Source organism: Tursiops truncatus, chromosome 2 (genome assembly GCF_011762595.2).
Source record: "Tursiops truncatus isolate mTurTru1 chromosome 2, mTurTru1.mat.Y, whole genome shotgun sequence".
NCBI lineage: Eukaryota > Metazoa > Chordata > Mammalia > Artiodactyla > Delphinidae > Tursiops > Tursiops truncatus.
This window is the reverse complement of record NC_047035.1, coordinates 47,658,088-47,670,125: the sequence shown is the minus strand read 5'-3', so window position 1 is coordinate 47,670,125 and position 12,038 is coordinate 47,658,088. Positions and strand designations below refer to the sequence as shown.

Here is a 12,038-nt window from a genome sequence, read left to right as displayed (position 1 = left end):
GTTAATATTTAACTCTACAGAGCCTAGGCTCTGATCAACAGTAAATGGTCAACCAAACAAAATTACCTACACAATCAGCCTTGTTAGGCAGTCTCATTAGAGATAACGCTCTAGTAGAATACTGAAAGGGCGCACAGTACTTTCTGTTTTACTTGTTAAGTTTCGGGTATTTTTCTTTACAATGATGTGCAGAGAGCCAGTCTTCTCAAATTTCCCCACTATCCTTTTACTAAAGGCATGTCTGTGTTGGTGGAAAATTCTTCCTAACCAGAATGAGGTCTGAAAGTTGGGAGAAGACCTGAGGGGGCGCTCACCAAGTTTTTTGTACTCCCCAGTCATGTCACCATGAAACTCTAGCATAATTACCTTAGATAGTTATAAAATCTGCCTTTAACAAGTCATGTCACCTGGTTCTAGCATTTGGGTTCCAGGTACAAGCTCTTATACTATGTCACCTATGCCATAGAAAAATTGCAAGAACAGTACTATGAATACGCATATATCTTTTGCTTAGATTCACTAATTGTTAGCACCTTGTAAGTTTGCTTTATCTCTTTCTCTTTCTCACACTCCCACAAATATATTTTCTGGAACCATTTGAAAGTTAACTATACATATTATGAAATTTCACTCCTAAATACTGTGGCATATAGTCTTAGAAATAAGAACTTCTGGGCTTCCCTGGTGGCGCAGTGGTTGAGAGTCTGCCTGCCAATGCGGGGGACACAGGTTCGAGCCCTGGTCTGGGAAGATCCCACATGCCACGGAGCAACTGGGCCCGTGAGCCACAACTACTGAGCCTGCGCGTCTGGAGCCTGTGCTCCCAACAAGAGAGGCCGCGATAGTGAGAGGCCCACGCACCGTGATGAAGAGTGGCCCCTGCTTGCCGCAACTAGAGAAAGCCCTTGCACAGAAACGAAGACCCAACACAGCCAAAAATAAATAAATTAATTAATTAAAAAAAAAAAAGAAAGAAGAACTTCTTTTTTTTAATAGTAGATATTATGATGCTTTCCCCAGATGCCCTTTCAGGGATGAAGAAATTATTCCTCCCTAATTTGGGAGTGCCACTGGCAGATAGCCCTTAGCTGTCCACCGTCCCTGGAAATTGTCTTAGCTGGGGAGACCATGTAAATCATGGCCACACCCTCCCCAGGGCCATCTGAATTCCATGAATGATTGATGTGAGTTATAAAGGCCTGGACTCCTTCCTGAATGAGGACAACTTGGAAAGGCCATTCCAGCTTCAGCCCCCCAAGGGGACATGAGGCCTTAGCTGAGACTGCATTGCAGCCCAAACTTTCTCTCTGTTCATTTCTGCTTTTTTCCCTCTTCCTTTCTCTTCCATAGGTGTTGATTCCAAGAGCACTTCCCAGTGAAATTCCTGCACATTAATCTCTGTTTCAGAGTCAGCTTCTCAGGAATGTCAACCAGAGTGGTGCCGGAAGTGGCTTGAGAGAGCTGAAACTAATATTATCAGTTTTAGTGACTCATTCCAGAATTTTATCATCATGGCAGCTAAAAAGTACTTTCTCATGTTAGACTTAAAACTCTCCTGTTTCAACAGTCTCCAAGATATATTAATTGAAAAAAATTAAGATACAGAGTGTTGTATGTTATGAGCTTCCATTTGTAAACAAAAGAGAGAATAAGAAAAAGGGAGAATACATTTACATATAGGCTTATACGTGCATAGAATATCTTTGTAAGGGAATACAAGAAACCTGTAATAGAGGTTGCCTCGGAAGTGAAGGTCAGAGGTCTGGGGGCAGGTGACTTACTTTTTACTGTAAGCCCTTTGATATTATTCTAATTTCTGTCATGCACTGTATGACTTTTTTTTTAAGGCTGGAAACAAAATAAGACAAAATAGTAATGGTTACTAATTCTGGGTGGTAGGAATATGGGTTTTGTTGTAGCGGTTGTAATTTTCTGTAGTTTTTAAAAATTAACATTTCTAACACCAAAACTCATCTGTTTAAAGTGATTTCTTCTTGTGGATCTAGAGACCATCCTACTTACTGAAACACGTCATTTATTTTGAATGTGTTCGGTGAATGAATGAATGAATGAGAGTTCATCAATTATTATACAAAGAGGGAAATATCCTATCATCGGATACAGGGCCACTGAAATTGGGCCCCCTGCCAGTGACACAAATGTGAAATGTCATGAAGCGCTTGTTAAAGCTGGCTGGATCCTCTCCCTTCTGCTTCCTGTTTGCCGAGCGTGCAGAAGGCAGGGCTTGATGAACTCCTCCACTGATGAAGAGCTAGCACAGCTTTGCACTCAGTAGACACTCAGTACACGCTTTTGACTCCCTGATGACTATGGACACTATCAATGCATTTGAGTCTCCGGGAAGGGCCTGATGGTTTGCCTCCTGGGACGCATCATGAATTAGTTAAGGTCACAGTGGTGCTGCTTTGCTTGCAGCGGCTCCTGAGGACTAATACATTCCTGAAAACTGGAAAAAGGCCAACTTCATGTCTTTCTGAATGAGGGATGAAAGGGATGACCTTGACAACTATTAAGCTTGCGGCAATACCCTGAAAAGTAGTGCAATAAATCAGCCAAATATCAATTTAGAAATGCTGAGAAGAGAACAAAGCAGAAGGTATGGTTTTATAATAAATGATCCTTGTCTGACTTGTTTAATTTCCTTCTAGGCAGAGGGATAAGCCTGGATGAAGGAAAAGAAACAATAAATTAAACAATTTTTAACCTATCAAAAAATTTCATTTTGTCTTGTATAACAAAGTAAAATGAGAAAATTATTCTAGGCAGATATACTGGTAAGCGGATTAAACTCGAAGAAGAATCATTGTCAACCTTACAACAAATGTGTTCCAAAGGGATTTCAAAGGGATCGAGTAGATACTGGCTCTACATTCATTTTAAGGAAGACATATTTATTGAACACTTACTACTTTCCAGCCTCTGTTCTAGATGCTGGGGACACAATATTGAACAAAGCAGACTAAAATTCTTGCCCCCGTGGAGCTTATATCCTAGGGGGAAAGAAAATATATACAGACACTATGTTAGATAAAGTTAAGACCTAAAAAGTGAAAAAAAAAGCAGGGATAAGGGATAGGAAGTGTGGGGTAAAGCCTTACAATTTTAGATAGAATAGCTATTGGAAGGCCTTATGAGAAAATGATGTTTGTATAAAGATTTGAATAAGGTGAGGGAGAGTCATGCAGACATTTGGGAAAGAGCACTTTAGATGTGAAAATAGCATGTACAAATGCCCTGAGGCAGTAGGATGCTTGGTGTTTTGCATTGAGGCTACAGCAGAGTGAATAGGGGTTGAGGTCAGATCAGGACAATTTATTGACCCTCAGCCCCAACCTTTGAAGTGTAAAGGACCCTCTCCCCACTTCCTGGTCAATGAGGGAGGAAATAGACTGGGCAATTGATTGTTCTTAGGACTTGGAGCCATAAGAGAAAGAATCAAAGCCTTTGGCACAGGCATGGTGGCAGTAAGAGCCCCATGGCAGCCGTGTCCACTGTGCAGTGTGTGCAGTGCCAGCAGTGGTGCCCCGCCCAGAATGTCATGGTGGAGTCACTGTGGATATGCCTTCCACCCAGTCTTCCTTAGGTTCTGTCCATGTTCTGAGTCTAGTTCTCCAACCTTCCTATCTTCTATGAACTAACTGGTAAACCAACAAAAATTCCCTTCTGCTAAAGCTAGCCAGAATCACTTCCTGTGCCTTGGAACTGAAAATACTGATGGACACTCATGAAACTCAGGATTATAGTTCAAAACCTCCTTTAGAGCTGAGGTACTGATTAGTAAAAAGCAGACAGACACAGAGAGAAAACAAATAAACTAATGCTAGATTCGTTACTACTGCCCACAACTATGGTTTATAGTGGATTAACAGCTAACATAAAACAGGTCTGTACAGTAGTTCATGGTTCCAAAGATTGCTGCAATGATATCACCCCTCCCACATGCTCTTCTGCATCGTGACCTTGCCATTCCCCCAGTAAGAAGTGGTGTATGTTTCCTCTGTCTTTGAATCTGTGCTGGCTCTGTGAGCTATTTTGACCAATGAAATGTGACAGAAGTGATATGTAATTCCCAAGGCTGGTCTTCCATCTTGGAAGTCAGCTGCCATGTAAGAAGTTTCCTTGCTCTGCTGGAGACCAGTGGAGAGAGGCCTGAAGACACCTTGAACACTCCAGCACCAACCAAACTCCCAGCTGAACACAGTCCCATGAGTGAGCCCAGCCAAAGTTATATGAAGCAGGACCACCAGCTGAGTCCAGTCCAAATTCCTGATCCACAGACTCCTGAGCAAATAAAATGGCTGTTATGTTAAGCCTCTTCATCATGGGGCTGTTTGTTACACAGCAATAGATAACTGAAACATACAAATATTGTCACAATACAAAATTTTAATTAATCAATTGCATGAGGGTTCAGTCAGGAAGTTTACAAAGACAGGTGTGTGTGTGTATTTGTGTGTGTGTGTGTGTGTGTGTGTGTGTTGGGGGAAGGTCAAGGAGATGTCTAGGAAAATTGAAGGAGGAGGAAGAAGAAAAGGGAAAGCAGTTAACAGAAGGGCTCACCTTTCAGGACCATATTTTAACTTGAGAAGCACTGGAAACCAGTTTATTAAACTGACTTGCATTCAACTATTGATCATAAAAAACCATTTATCTACCACCCCACCCTTCCGTGGAGAAATTGGTAGAGACATGATTTCACTGGTTTTGCTCACTGATGCATCCCCAGGTGACTGGAAGGGGAACTCATAAGTGCTCACTGAGGACTTGTGGCAGGAAATAAACACACATGGAAACCATAATATAATTAAAAATTCTTACCTAATAAATATCAGAAATGGAATAGAGTAGTTCATCCAATTTAGGGTTTCCAACCTGACGACTGGTGAGATGGGAATAGGCGGAATGAGTTATTGGGAGAGAGTTCCAGAAACCTATAAAAGAGATATAATACCATTTACCAGAGGCTCAAAAGAGTTAGGAAGGCTCACAGTCAAAATAAAGCCAAGGTTTGTGAAAACTATTCATAAAAAGGCTTTAAAGCTATATTTTTCAGCAGTCGTTCTCTCTAATTTAGACCTCTGATTTTACTTTCATCTTTTTCTTTTGTTTCATTTTCTTAAATCAGAAAAAGACCTTCCCTTTGGAAAGTATAAAATATACACGTACAGAGATAAAGGAGGTGGAGCACTGCTTTAGATGAGTTTAGGTCTCTAGGCCCCAAAGCAAGATTTGGCAGAGGGTGGTGTGGCCCCACTGAGTGTCCTCAGTTGGTTCTGTCTCAGAGGGCCTGGAGGTCCGGTCTTCTTGAAGGGAGATGCGTCTCGTATTGAGGTTGGGTCTAAAGCTCAGACATTGTTTAGGCTGAGTAGCTTCATAAGACCCACGGTCCTTCTCTTTGAGGAAATGAGCTCCTACAAGCCTTTGGTAAGTTCTAGTAATACTCAGTTGGCCCTTTCCAGCCCATCACTGCCCTCCAGCAGATGTAGCATGTGCCACGCCTGAGGGCTCGCCTCATTAATCAACCCTGCCAACCAGCCACATAGGAGGGAGCCACTGGATGGAATGCCCTGTGGCCAAGTGGGACACCAGTCTGTACAGGAGCAGGTATGTACAGGATAAACATACAGAATCCCACACATGTCTATTCTGTACTGGGCAGTAGACAGGGAACCCACAACTGACCTCAGCCTTTGGAATGAGCATGGTTTGACACTCATGCATTATGCCTTCCTACAAAGACTTATGGTGCTCTGGACGGACACACTGAGTCCTTCCTCTTTTTGTAACTTCTGCTGAATACAACACAGTAGCATCCCAAGTAATATTAAAATATTACTGATCATCAAAAGTACAAGAATGATTAAGATTTTTCCCAAGGGGAATCCCAGAATGCTCCTTTGTCCAAATGACCTTGGCAGAAACTGCAAAGCTTACACATGTGCTGCCTGCTCCATTAAAACGAACTCATACTCTGCTATGTTGTCCAACATTCTTATGGATAAATGCCCAGAAATGAACTCATAAAGTTAAATAACTTTTTCAGGTCATTGATTTGTGGTTTAACCTTAATGTATTCTTTAGCAAATGTCATGTATTGATGGGCCCACAGATGAAAAGTTTCTTGAAATAAAGTATAAAGTCAAAATGTTAAAAGAATTATACATTGAATAGTATAGCATCATGTCTAGATTAAATGTGCATCATTATCGTAGAAAACAAACTCATGTTTACCAAAGGGAAAGCAGGGGAGGGATAAATTGGGAGTATGGGATTAACAGGTGCATACTACTATAAATAAAATAGATAAACAAGGATTTACTGTATAGCACAGGGAACTATATTCATTATCTTATAATAAACTATAATGGAAAAAAATGAAAAAGAGTATATAGATATAGATATAGATATATGTATAACCTAATCACTTTGCTGTACACCTGAAACAAATACAGGATTGTAAATCAACTATACTTCAATACAAAAAAATAAATTAAAAAAATTTGTAATGTGCATCATTATAGGTGTTACAAAAAAAGACTAGAAGCAACTCAAACGTCTATCAATAAAGGTTTAGTTAAGTAAATTATGATGCGTTCACATACTGGAATATTGTTCAGCTGTACAAAAGAATGAGGAAACAAGTTATGAACAGGTAAGGAAAGGTTTCCAAAACCTGTTAAGTAAAAAACAAAACAAAACACAGTTCAAAAAAGTATGGCATGCTTTGGTAAAGAAGTGAGAAATATAAGAATGTATATTTGAAATTTGCTTGTATTTGCACTAAACAATTCTGGAACTAAGTATACGTAAGAAATTAAGAAGAGTGGTTACATATGGAGGGTAGGAACGGGGTTAATGGAAACATTGGTTGGATGAGGGGAGACATTTCACTATATAACATTTTATACGTTTTGGTTTTGACTCATGAGGATGTATTACCTATTCAGAAAGTTAAATTAAAAAAAAAAAAACAACCCTAGAAGTGTGTAACAGCAAAACTTGAGTAACTCAGGTCCTACTCAGGGAATCTGCGGTGAGTTGAACATGTTAAAGGCAGGGGTGGTGAGTTTTGTCTTCATTCCATGGGGAGGAGGGAAGTGCAGAGATGCTGGAAGAGAAACAGACTTTTCTCCCAAGTCTCCAGCTCTCGTAGCAGATGAATGGGCAGAGAAGAGGAACATGCCTCTATCTTGGTCCTAGCTTTATCCAGGTCCCCTACAGGAAGTCCAGTGCACATGCAAGTTTTTAACAAAAGCCTAAAACCATTGGAGACATGCATTCAAAAAACATGAAGTACCTACTATGGGCATATAGACATTAATAACAGTCAACTCTAGTCCTTAAAAGAATCATGATCCAGGAGTCAGGGGGCAGGAAAGTAAAGTGGTGTGAGACAGCATGAGAGGCGTGTCCTCCAGCCTAGGAAGACATGCACGTGTGTGGATGGGGAGAGGTGTGGGTGTAGGTGTCAGGACTGCCCCAGCAGGAGAGAGGTGAGCTGAGTTCTAAAAGACTACCAGGAGTTAAGTGAAGAGGAAGATGGGAGGGGATTCAGAGAGAGAGCTTGTGATGTGCAGAATCACAGAGGAACGATTCTCCCAGCTCATGGTATGGGGGCAGGGGGTGAGAGGGAAGGAAATGGCGATGATAATGCTGGAGAGGAGACAGAGACCAGATTATGAAGGGCTTTGAATGCTGGGCTAAGGTTCAGATTCTGGAGTAAAGGCTAAGGGGACTGACATATTAGGTTTGGGTTGTGGAGAGAGTTCCGCTGCCACTAAAGATGGAGATGGAATACTTTGCCTGGGAATTACGGCTTGTGATGGTTATTGTCCTAAAATGTACAATTGCCTTACTAGGTTCTGGTAATATGTACAGTATTTGCTACTATCATTTTTTTGTGGTACGCGGGCCTCTCACTGTTGTGGTCTCTCCCGTTGCGGAGCACAGGCTCCGGACGTGCAGGCTCAGCGGCCATGGCTCACGGGCCCAGCCGCTCCACGGCATGTGGGATCCTCCCGGACCGGGGCACGAACCCGTGTCCCCTGCATCAGCAGGTGGGCTCTCAACCACTGCGCCACCAGGGAAGCCCATGCTACTATCATTTTTGAGAGTTAAAACAAAGCAATATGGCCTCAGTCAGAGTGCTAACAGGAAACAGATGGCACATTCAAAGGATGATTCTAGGAGGGTTTATTTACAGAGGGACAACACAGGTGTGGGTGTAGGCTAGGTGTGGGCAAGGGATGCCATGCTGACCTGGGTCTCATAGCAGTCTGGCTGACAACACACGCCTAGGCCTGTTAGGGACTAAATGTCTGTGACCTCCCTACCCTTCTGCAGCCCCTAACCTCCCAGTGTGATGGCATCAAAGAGGTAATTAGGCCTTTGGGAGGTAATTAGGTTTAGATGAGGTTATGCAGGTGGGGTCCCCGTGATGGGATTACTGCTTTTATGAGAAGGGACCAGAGAGTTTCTCTCTGTCTCTCTCTCTCTTTCCCCACCATGTGAGGAGGATAAGGCAAGAAGGCAGCTGTCTGCAAGCCAGGAAGTTGGCTTTCACCAGAAGCTCACCATGCTGGCACCCTGATCTCAGACTTCCCAGCTTCTAGACTATGAGAAATAAATGTCTGTTGTTGAAGCCACCCAGTCTATGGTACTTTGTTGCGGCAGCCGAAGCTGACTAAGCTGGGATGACCAATGCAAAGCCCACGTGGACGAGGGCAGGGAACTGCTACTTGAATCCGGAAGCAGTGAGACAGTCATGTGAAACAGCCAGATTGAGAGGAGTAGTGAACTCTGGTTAGGACCTCACAGGGAGCAAACCAGGGCCAGAAATATCCTGACCTCCCTACCCTCGCTCCCACTCATCTCCCAGGCACTCAGAGGGCCGAGAGGCCCAGAGATGGAAGTCAGTCTTCAGGGACTGAAAGCAGGGTACGGAAGGATGGAGCATGGGTTTAAAGGGGCAAATGACAGAGGCTCCGCACAAACATTATAATTAAATTTCCCTCAACTTGTCCCTTCTTGTGTGTCTCCTCCCTCCCCCAAAAAAGTAAGAGGGAAGAATTTTGCTAGGCAAGTGTATGACTTAGAAAAGGCTAACTACTGCAACAGACTGACCCTAAAATATATCATGTCTGAAATACCATAGAGTTATTTCTTGTTCACAGAACAGGACTGGGTAAACTGCATGGGTCAGTGGGGCTCCTCCTTGTGTATCATTTGGGCAGCCGAGCTGATAGAGGCTCTGCTGTCTTTAACGGGTGGCTTCCAAGGTGGTCCTGGGGGTCATCTGCCTTCCAGACAGCTGCAAGGGGCAAAGAGCAAGAAGGGTCAGCACGGGGTTTTCACGGGTCAGGCCTGGCAGTGGCACACACCAGTTTAACTCCTCCCACTGGCTGGGACTCAGTCACAGGGCTACTCCTGTCGGCAAGAGGGGAGCTGGGCCATGTGGTCTAGCCACGTACCCAAGAAGAAGAGGAGAAGCAGTTAGCTTCTCTGCCATAGAATGGAAATGATGTCCTTTTGCAAAACTGGTTCATACTAAAATATTTTTTAATTGAAAAAAATTTAAAAAAATTTTTCTAATTCTAAAATCAAGACTAAACTTTTGATAGAACCACACTATTCAAAACAGTTTTATAAAGTTTCTGTCTAGCTCCTAACAGTGAGAATTGTAAAGTGTAGTGCAGTGCATGGACCAAATCACTACAGTTCTGAATTAGCCAACAATGTCAAATTTTAATTGCAAAATGTATAGCTCCTTCATTTTATTTTCCTTACAGAGAAATCTCTCTCTGCTTCCAATTTATACCTCTTGTTTGGTCATCATCCTCCCATGACGTATGTGATTGAGCCCAGTGAAGTTCTTGACATTTGCTAAGAGCACATCAGGAATATACACTGCCAAGAATCACAGACATTCAGTGCTCACTTCGGTAGCACATACACCAGAATTGGAACGACACAGAGAAGATTAGCATGGCCCCTGCGCAAGGATGACACAAAAATTCATGAAGCGTTTAAAAAAAAAGAAAAAAAAAGAATCACAGACATTCATAATATAAGACAAATAAACAATTCTGTTCAGATGGCCTGGTATTACAGTTATAGTATAGTAATATAGTCCATCCTGGAGCCATTAACCAAATTAATCATCTCTATGACTTTTACTGTCTGAGGTCTCCTCTTTAAGCTCCTCGCGGGCCCCTGGCATGGCAATGCACTCCTTTCATGTGGGCTGCTGTGTGCTATTACTGTACCCATCGTAGTGAATCATGCATACTCAGCTACAAGTCTGTCACCATCTTGAGAGCAGATTCCCTGCCTCATTGCTTTTGTCCTTAGCCTCTAACACATTACAAGGCACAGGCAGGCAATACATCTGAATGAAAGAAAGAAGAAATGAATATCAATGACTGCAGTTTTATTTTGGATCTCCCAAAATGCTTACTTATGGACAGACACAATGATCATTATCCTTAAATTTAACATTCACACAGAAGCCTGTCTCAGCTCTCTGTATGGAAAAAAAAACACCCAAAACAAAAAATGGCCTATGTTCTGGGGTTGCTTTTCTTTTTTAAAGAGAATCCAGTGGTAGCAATCATCCAGCGTGCCCTCACTTTTATCTAACCGTATTGTGGAAGGTGTAAACATACCCGAACAGTCCAAAGCTACAACAAAGAAATTAAATAAGTGGAGGAAGACAAATTTGACTTGCCAACAGATTTCAGGCAGCAGCAATGTAACAAAGCACCAAAATCTCACAACTGTGTGCCAAACTGTTATTAGTAATATCAGTGTCCTTTTAAACAATATTTTTAAATTCAGTGTGCTTGATATACAAAGAAAGCTGTACATATTTACCTGGATGAGTTTGAAAGTAAGTATACGGCCATGAAACTGTCACCACAATAAACACTGCCATAAACATAACTATCACCCCTAAACATCTCCTCCTCCCCTCTTTTTTGTGATTAGAACATTTAATACAAGATCTACATTCTTAACAAGTTTTGGAATATGTAGAACAGTATTATTAACTATATGCACTATAGTGTAGAGTGGATTTTCTAGAACTTACTCATCTTGCATAACTGAAACTATGTACCCTTGGGCCAACACCTCCCGATTCTCCCTCCTCTCCACCGCCCCCCATAACCACCCTGCTTCTATCGCTGGTTTTTTTTGTTTTTTTTTTTTTTGCGGTACGCGGGCCTCTCACCGTTGTGGCCTCTCCCGTTGCGGAGCACAGGCTCCGGACGCGCAGGCTCAGCGCCCATGGCTCATGGGCCCAGTCGCTCCGCCGCATGCGGGATCCTCCCGGACCGGGGCACAAACCCGCGTCCCCTGCACCGGCAAGCCGACCACTGCGCCACCAGGGAAGCCCTCGATCGCTGTTTTTTATGTAAACAAATGAATAGTTTGATAGTTGTTTGTTTTTGATTAAGCAATTGTTGGCTAAAAGGTACTCTTACATAACTCTGTGAAAACTACATCCTAGTTTATAGAAGCAATAGGAATACTATGCTATTTTTTTCTTAACGGTGCATTTGTATGTTAGGGAAAGGAAGGTGCAAGATAAAACCTCAAGTAGCACAAAAGGGTATATACTTCAAAATGTCTCCTTCAGTAGAGGCATCAAACGATACCATTTCTTATATACCCCGAAGTTAGAATTCTAAGCATATATAATAAGCGAGTTGTTTTTAAAAAGTTATATATGTAGTTGGCAATATGATTTTAAAGGGTTTTTATTTGGCATGTAAGTTATGAAAAATGATCTGAGTCATACATTTTTATGTAAGTCTTGGAGATGATTCTTCTTAATCACTTATAATCAGAGGCCCAAGGAAGAGGGTCTCAGAGAAGTGCTTAAATCCTGTATTAATTTCCTAGGGCTGCCCTAACAAATGACCACAAACTGGGTGGCATTAACCAATAGAAATGTATTCTCCCATGGTTGTGGAGGCTCGAGAAGTCTGCAATGAAGGTGTTGGCAGGGCTGCGCT

The 12,038-nt window shown here is 42.2% G+C and overlaps 1 protein-coding gene and 1 non-coding gene across 2 annotated transcripts in view; one reads left to right on the top strand and one right to left on the bottom strand.

Annotated features, from left to right (window-relative positions):
* Window positions 1–9,992, bottom strand: part of FERMT2 (FERM domain containing kindlin 2) — a 97,893-nt gene extending 87,901 nt beyond the window's left edge. The window contains exons 1-2 of the mRNA XM_019923859.3: window positions 9,839–9,992; window positions 4,840–4,952 (exon numbers count right to left, since the gene is read on the bottom strand). The gene's annotated coding sequence lies outside the window, so the exon portion shown is untranslated. The remainder of the gene's footprint in view (window positions 1–4,839; window positions 4,953–9,838) is intronic.
* On the top strand, window positions 9,951–10,057 carry LOC117311265 (U6 spliceosomal RNA). Its single transcript, XR_004525490.1, has one exon. It is a non-coding gene; the product is annotated as a U6 spliceosomal RNA (small nuclear RNA).
* The last annotated feature ends 1,981 nt before the right edge of the window (window positions 10,058–12,038 follow it).